Raw genomic sequence first — 7,322 nt, forward strand, 5'->3', positions numbered from 1 at the left:
CTGTACTTCCGGTCTTTACGCCTCGGGCTCAAAGTTCGTCTGGCAAGGGTTGGAGTTGACCGGCTCCTGGCACGACAGGGCGGGGTTTGGCTTCCTCTCAGCTGGTACTCCCTGTGCGGGCACCTCCTTCCGGTTCCTTCCTCCCAGTTACCGAATCTAATTAATCCGATCAGTAGGGCCTCCGAATGCTCAAGCCAGGCAGTCTCTGATCATTATTTCCCGGGGTAATTCGAAACCGGATCGGATTTCGGAGAGGGTGGAACTGGCAGGTTTAAAGAGGGGAAAGTGATACAGATTGCAGTTGTTGCTAGTGTCATTTAAGGGCAAGTGTGGAATGAGAGAAACTACTGAATATGTGGCATAATACTGAGCAAAAAAATAAGACCGCACAATAAAATTTGTGATTCTCTATTTTGTTGAGAAATTCATAAAGTGACGAAAAAAGCATTATACATCACTATATCCAAGCACTGGTCAGGGTTTTAATCTCAAAAGTGATGTTGAGGAGAAGATTCTATCCTTACCTGAAAATGAAACAGGCACATAGAATAAAGTAACTCAATTTGGAAATTAAATGACCCCCTCCAACTGGCCGCCTAGCATTTTATCACATGAGCTTTGTGGGGGTAGTTCAGATTCAAATCACAAGAGCTAAGATAGAAAGACCTCAAAGCTGGTTGTTACGACAAAAAAGAAATAGCAAGAACTGAGACACCGTTAAAATGAGAGTATAATGCTTCTAGTTTGCATACCCAAAAAATATTTCTGACAGTTGTCTTATGGGTGATTGCAGTGAATAAGGCTAACCTGACAGTTGGGTAGGGAAGGTTGTGGAGACTTGCCTTGACACGTCTTTTGAATGTGTTGCCATCTGTCTAATTTCAAGTCTTAGCTACTTTAACATATTTCTGTCAGGGGACTGCATATTCCAACTCTGATCTTTCTCCTATTTCCAAGATTTTAGTTTTGGGTTGGGGTACAGATGTCGGTAGTGTATTGCTTAAGAGTTTTAAAGATAAGCAAATGCAGTATATTCTTGAATAAAAGGAAGCTACAGTGAGGTGGAAGTAAGATGGAGGGAGGCTGGGATGCTTACCAAACCAGCCCGGCCTTGAATAGGGAACCAGATGGATCTTGAATCGATCAGCATGAGGACAGTACTTAGAGTAGGGTGGGGAATTGTGCAGTCACCAGCTGCCACAGTCTTCAGAAAACATTCAGGTTGTATCTTTGAGGCTGTAGGTGAAGCTCATGGAGCTTGGAGATCTCGGGGACATGGTCAGGGGCTGACACTAAGGATGGCTTGAGAGCTACGCTGAAGAGGATGAAGAACACCACCCGCCCCCATTCTCTGCTCCAGACATTAGTGACCAGTGAATCACCTTACAGAACACTCAGAAGTACTTGAGGCATGGAAATAGACGAGGAGATTTGAGTTATTGTAAATGGAACTCCTATTTAGGACAGGTTTGTAGGCTGACTAAGTGCCTCTGTATCAGTAGTTAACGTGTTTGCCTGATGTTATCAACTACATACTCCTAAAATGTCAGGCAGACTCTTAAAATGTGTACAATCTTTGGCCAAATGAGCTGGTGCACACCTTTGATCCCAGCACTCCAGAGGCAGAGGCAGAGGCAGAGGCAGAGGCAGATGAATCTCTGAGTTGGAAGCTAGCTTTGTCTACATATCAAGTATCAGGCCAGTGGAGGCTACATAGTGAGACCCTGTCTTAAATAAACAATCACATATTTACAAATCTGAATACAATGTGTGGGTGTTGCTTACTGCACCAATTGGTCTTGGCTCCACAGAGGTTATGCCAGCTCTAATGGAGTGTATCTACTGTGCAACAGCTCAAAAACTCAGCACATTTATTGTGCACAACATAGTCTAGGTAGGAGGCCTTTGTGCTGGAGCAGTCTCCAGTTGCTGTCATTTGGTAGGAGGAAGCTTCAATCGTTAGTTTTTGCATGTACTCATTAATTGTTTGAAAACACTCTTACTTGGACCCCAGGAAGGATTTACCATTTACCAGTTCCAAGCCTGGCCCATAAAGGGAAGGCAGTGGTATTCCCATGGGTCCTAGGTCTTCAGTCCTTGACGTGGATGCACCCATGTCAATTACACACATTCACTTAGAACTTCATTAATTCTTTATGCATTCATTCAAGCTTTCCTCTGCTCCCCACAGGTATGGTGTACCAGTGACAGCATTTAGACCTATCAGATTTATCAGGGAGTCTTTGAATGGAGTCATGGCTGCTTTGCTATGGAGTGAAGGAAGCATGGCATTTAAGGGCTTTGCTGCAGCTGGGCAGTGGTGGCACATGCCTTTAATCCCAGCACTTGGGAGGCAGAGGCAGGAGGATTTCTGAGTTCAAGGCCAGCCTGGTCTACACAGTGAGTTCCAGGACAGCCCGAGCTTTAAAGAGAAACCCTGTCTCGAAAAAAAAAAAAAAAAAAAAAAAAAGGGCTTTGCTGCAGCTTGTGCCCCCTCTCTACTGAAGAGCCCAATAGTGCTCAGCTGAGACAAAACACTTGACAGGTTTGCAGTGTCAGAATTTGGGATTAGCACATTCTTTGGCCTACAAAGAAAACAGAAGGCTCCTTGGTTTTTAATGCTGGAATGAATTTGTATCTGTTTTGCATTTAGTTTTTGAAAGACAGTTGCTGATACATACCTTACAATGTATGTATATATGTATAAGTATATGAATGAATGCACGATCCTGTGACTTCTTAAGTTATGTTGCTTCCTAAAGCCTGTAATCTCCCACAAGGTTTAAAAATTAGGCAAAGCTTGAAATTTTTAGTAGTGTTTAAAAACTAAGTAACAAACATATCTGAGCTAGTTTACTTACTTCTCTTGTCTTACAGAGTTTCCTTTTGCAAATGAAGTTATGAGGTGGTTTTGTGAGGTACCTGAGTGAGAGATTGAAGATAAGAAATCCTACATTAGCAAGCCAAGCTTACTTGCTGTGTGGAAAACCCACTTTATACTCTGGGTGCTATTGTGGCCTTGTCAGTTGTGTTGAAGTTTCCTGTCAGTCACCAGGGGTCCTCTGTCTCTTACCTTTCACAGCTGGAACTACAGTGGGTGGCCATGCCCACCTGGCATTTACGTAGTTTCTCATGCCTGCACAGGGAGTACTTCAACTGCTGCACCCTCTCTCCAGCCCTGCAGTATTTTCTTTAATAAACATTTCCTGTGTCTGTTCTGTTTTACCCTCCTACCCTCAGCTTGGCACACTGTTTCCATTGCCGCAGCACCCAGAGAACAAGAAGAATGAGGTGAGGGTGCTCCTGGACCTGTTGTCCTTATCCCCCTCACCCAAACAGGTTTCTCTGTGTAGCACTGGCTGTCCTGGAACTCACTCTGTAGACCAGGCTGGCCTCAAACTCAGAGATCCTCCTGCTTCTGCCTCCTGGGTGCCAGGCATGTACCATCATTGTCTTGCTGGGCTCTGACTTTTTTTTGTTGTCAATTTAACATGTTTTAAAAAAATTATACATTTATTTGTTTGTTTATTGTGGTGGGCCACTCACATGCCATGACAGTTATGTGTATGTAGGGCCAGGCTTGGTGGCAAGTGCCTTTACCTGCTGAGCTATCTCAAGGACCCTTGATTGTTTGTTTGTGTGTGTGTGTGTGTGTGTGTGTGTGTGTGTGTGTGTATTCCTTTCACCTAGACTCAAAATTACACACAGTCCTTTTTAAAATGCAAACAGTATTGAAAGTGGGAAAAGTATATATAATGACAATCTTGGAATTCTGATTTCTTCAAAAAACATAGAAATATTATAAAAGTATGTTTTCGTTTTAATCACAAGTGTGGGATATGGAGCTGCTTCAGATTGTCCACAGCACCTGACTATGACTCTGGCAGGGGCATGACTTTACCAGCAGCAGATAGTTTCTGTGACTGTGTGAAGTTTGGAATTCTGTGGACTTTTCAGAGGATATATAAATGCTATGGCCCCAGTAGAAGTGGGTTGGTGGTTGGTTGCTATTGCTCATGGTTTGTTAAATATCCATGGGCAAAGAAGAACTTAGATATCCTGATTGTGAAGAATAAACTTGCCCCAAGAAACTTGATGCCCCTGATAGGCAGGAAGTAATCTAAAAAACATCACCCCCTTCCTTTCTGTCCTTTTTTTTTCTCTCCTATCTAGTGTTAGAGGCTGAAGGGGTAGAAAGGGGGTGGAGAAGGATGGAAGGAAAAAGAACCACAAAGTGGCCAAAGACCAGTACCAAGTGTGTTTGTAGAGAAGATTAGCTAAAAGGAGGGGAGAGCAGGCAACAGGACTCACTAGGCTGTGGCTGGGAAGGAAGGGGAGAGAAGGAGGCTCCCAAGCACAGGCCTTGTTTCCTCTCTGCTTCTGTATATACTCTGCACTGTCAACCCACTCAGCCAGGAAGAACTGGCCCAAATAAATCTTTAAGCTGCTTTTCCCAGTGGTTTGCTACACAGAGGAACAAGCTAACTAACATTGGTGACTGTATACTTATATATCAACCACACCAATAAGGAATGCAAAACCAAATCAGAAGTGTTTAAATAAAGCATGAACCTGCAATTTCTCCTTAGTGATATCCCGTCCCCAGAGGCATTATTGTTGAGTGTCTGGCTCAGTGTACTTGAAGCTTGGTTGATTCTAGGCTTTCCTTTTATTATTTATTATTTCTTTTTTCCAGTGCTAGTACATTTTTAAATTGTGTGTCAATAAACAATTCTTGCATAATTGAGATCAGTGTTTGTATGATTTTGTGGTGATTCCCAGACCCCAGCACCAACAAAAACAATGAAAAGGAGAAAGGTTTGTTCTGGCTCACAATTCAGGGGTCCTGGTGGGGACAACCGGAGCATGGAGTGGTTGGCCACATCACATCCACAGTCAGAAACAGACAGCTATGAATGTACATTTCTCCTCGTATACAGTCCCAGACCTCAGTGAGAGAATGGTGCCTTCATATGAGGTGGCTCTTCCCACTTCTGTAAAAGTAACTTTTATTCACCTGCTTTCTGCTAACCCACACCTAGTCCCGGAAACTTCTAGTCTCCATACAATCTTATCTAGTCCTAGAATGTTGTCAGCCTCTGAGACTTACTGCTGAACAAGTTCACCCTTTCTAGCTCTTTCTGAGCTCTGGCTGGCTGATCAACTCAGGTGTTCTGGCTCAAACTCTTCTCCACGCTGACTGATTCACACTGGCTTTTTTCATCTTCTGACTGACTTTGCTTGGTCTCATACTAACTTTAGTAATCTAATCTCCTGGTTCCTTCTTATTCTCTGGCTCAGTCTATCTTCACCCGTGTCTAGCTTGATCTTTCTCTGCAACCTGGCTATAACTATCCCAGTAAAACTGACTCTTTCCTCTGACTGCACTGCCTCCTCAAGTAACTTCTCTTTCTGTTCTTGTGAGTGTTGGGCATGTCCTATTCTGTCAAGTCTTTCTCTGATTTGACACTTTGTCTACCACTCAATTAGACATCACTTTCAAATATGGGGGCTCCTTCTATAACTAGTTTTACTTTCATAGTTTGTGGTTAGAGGTGTGTATTAAGGTGGTATCTGTATTTCAGCCAGAGGGATCAAAGCTGTGTGCTAAGGCTCAGCCACACCACAACTAGAAACAGGCTTTTCCACTAAACAGTACAATCTTGGGGTTCATAATGTGATCAAATATTCTGCAACACACTTAAGTTAATATAATCAAAATAATCCCCACAGACATGCCCACAGACCCATCTCCCAAGTAACTCTAGATTCTGTCAAGTTGACAGTACTACATTTTTACACATTTTTAATATGATATTAAACCTCATACAATATGAATAAAACTTTAAAGTTTTTTTTTTTTTTTTTTGGTTTTTCAAGACAGGGTTTCTCTGTGTAGTCCTGGCTGTCCTGGAACTCACTCTGTAGACCAGGCTGGCCTCGAACTCAGAAATCTGCTTGCCTCTGCCTCCCAAGTGCTGGGATTAAAGGCATGCGCCACCACTGCCTAGCTAAAGATGTTTCATTTATTGCTTGGAATTTTAATGCTTGCGAGTGTATTTGATTCTGTCCACCAATGCTCTCCCACTCCTCCCAGGTACCTACTCTGTCCCTGCTCAGACTTTCATATCCTTTCTGTCTTCTTTACTCTGTAATCCTGATTCCACTTGGTGCTGCCTGCTGCTGCATTGTCTGATTCCCGTGTTGGCCTGATCTTGTGTAGGTTGTATGTTGGTAACCATAGCGGCAGTGAGCTCATGGGTGTAGATACTGTGTCGTGTCCGGAAGCCGGCGTTTCATCATACTTCTCCCTGCTCATCCTTACATCCTTTCCACCCTATCTCCTTCAATGTTCCTTAGCCTGGACAATTTTAGGTAGGAGCTAACCTGATAAACCCATTGCTTTGGTGTACAAAGGTTGGGAAAAGATAAAACAAAGAAGAAATATCAGAACTTTACCAAGGCCAGTATTGGCTGCATAGATTTTCACACACTTTTTTTTTTCTTTTTGAGACAGGGTCTGACTGTGTAGCCAGGGCTAGACTGGAACATGCTGTGTGGACTAGGCAGGTCTTGAACTCACAGAAATCTGACTGCTTCTGTCTGCCAAGTGCTGAGACTAAAGGCCATGCACCACCACACCCTTAAAAAGGAAATATTTTGTTAAGTCTTTTGAAATGTTGAGGGAATTTAAAAATTTTATCCATACTTCTTCACATTTCATCCTGTTTGAAGATTTCGATCTACACTGGGCTCAATTGGAAAGCACCTCTTATGAAAGCATGAGGACCTGAATAATGGTCCCCAACACTGCAGTAAAAAGTGGGTGTGTGGTGGCTTCGGTAAAGCCCACAGCATTTTCATCCACTCATTCAGTAATAGCTATGGCTATTTTTCTTCAAACCATAAAGGAAGGCTATGTGACATTTTTCTGTAATGTGCTTACTTTCTCTCTCTCTTTTTTTTTTTTCTTTTTTTTTTTTTTGGTTTTTCAAGACAGGGTTTCTCTGTGTAGTCCTGGCTGTCCTGGAACTCACTCTGTAGACCTTGGCCTCGAACTCTCGAACTCAGAAATCCGCCTGCATCTGCCTCCCAAGTGCTGGGATTAAAGGCGTTCGCCACCACTGCCCGACGAGGTGCTTACTTTCTCTTCCACCATTTCCTACCACTGACAGGCAGGGAGGACCTGGGTCCGGCCGGCAGCAACGCAGGGGAGCCCTTGAGGGCGTGGCCCCTTTAAGGAGGCGGGCGCCCGGGAGAGCGGCCTGCTGATTGGCGGAGCGGAGCCTCGTGGCAGAGCGGCGAAGACTGAGGCGGCTGGC

Source organism: Grammomys surdaster, unplaced genomic scaffold, assembly GCF_004785775.1.
Source record: "Grammomys surdaster isolate TR1022 unplaced genomic scaffold, NIH_TR_1.0 126298, whole genome shotgun sequence".
Classification (NCBI taxonomy): Eukaryota; Metazoa; Chordata; class Mammalia; order Rodentia; family Muridae; genus Grammomys; species Grammomys surdaster.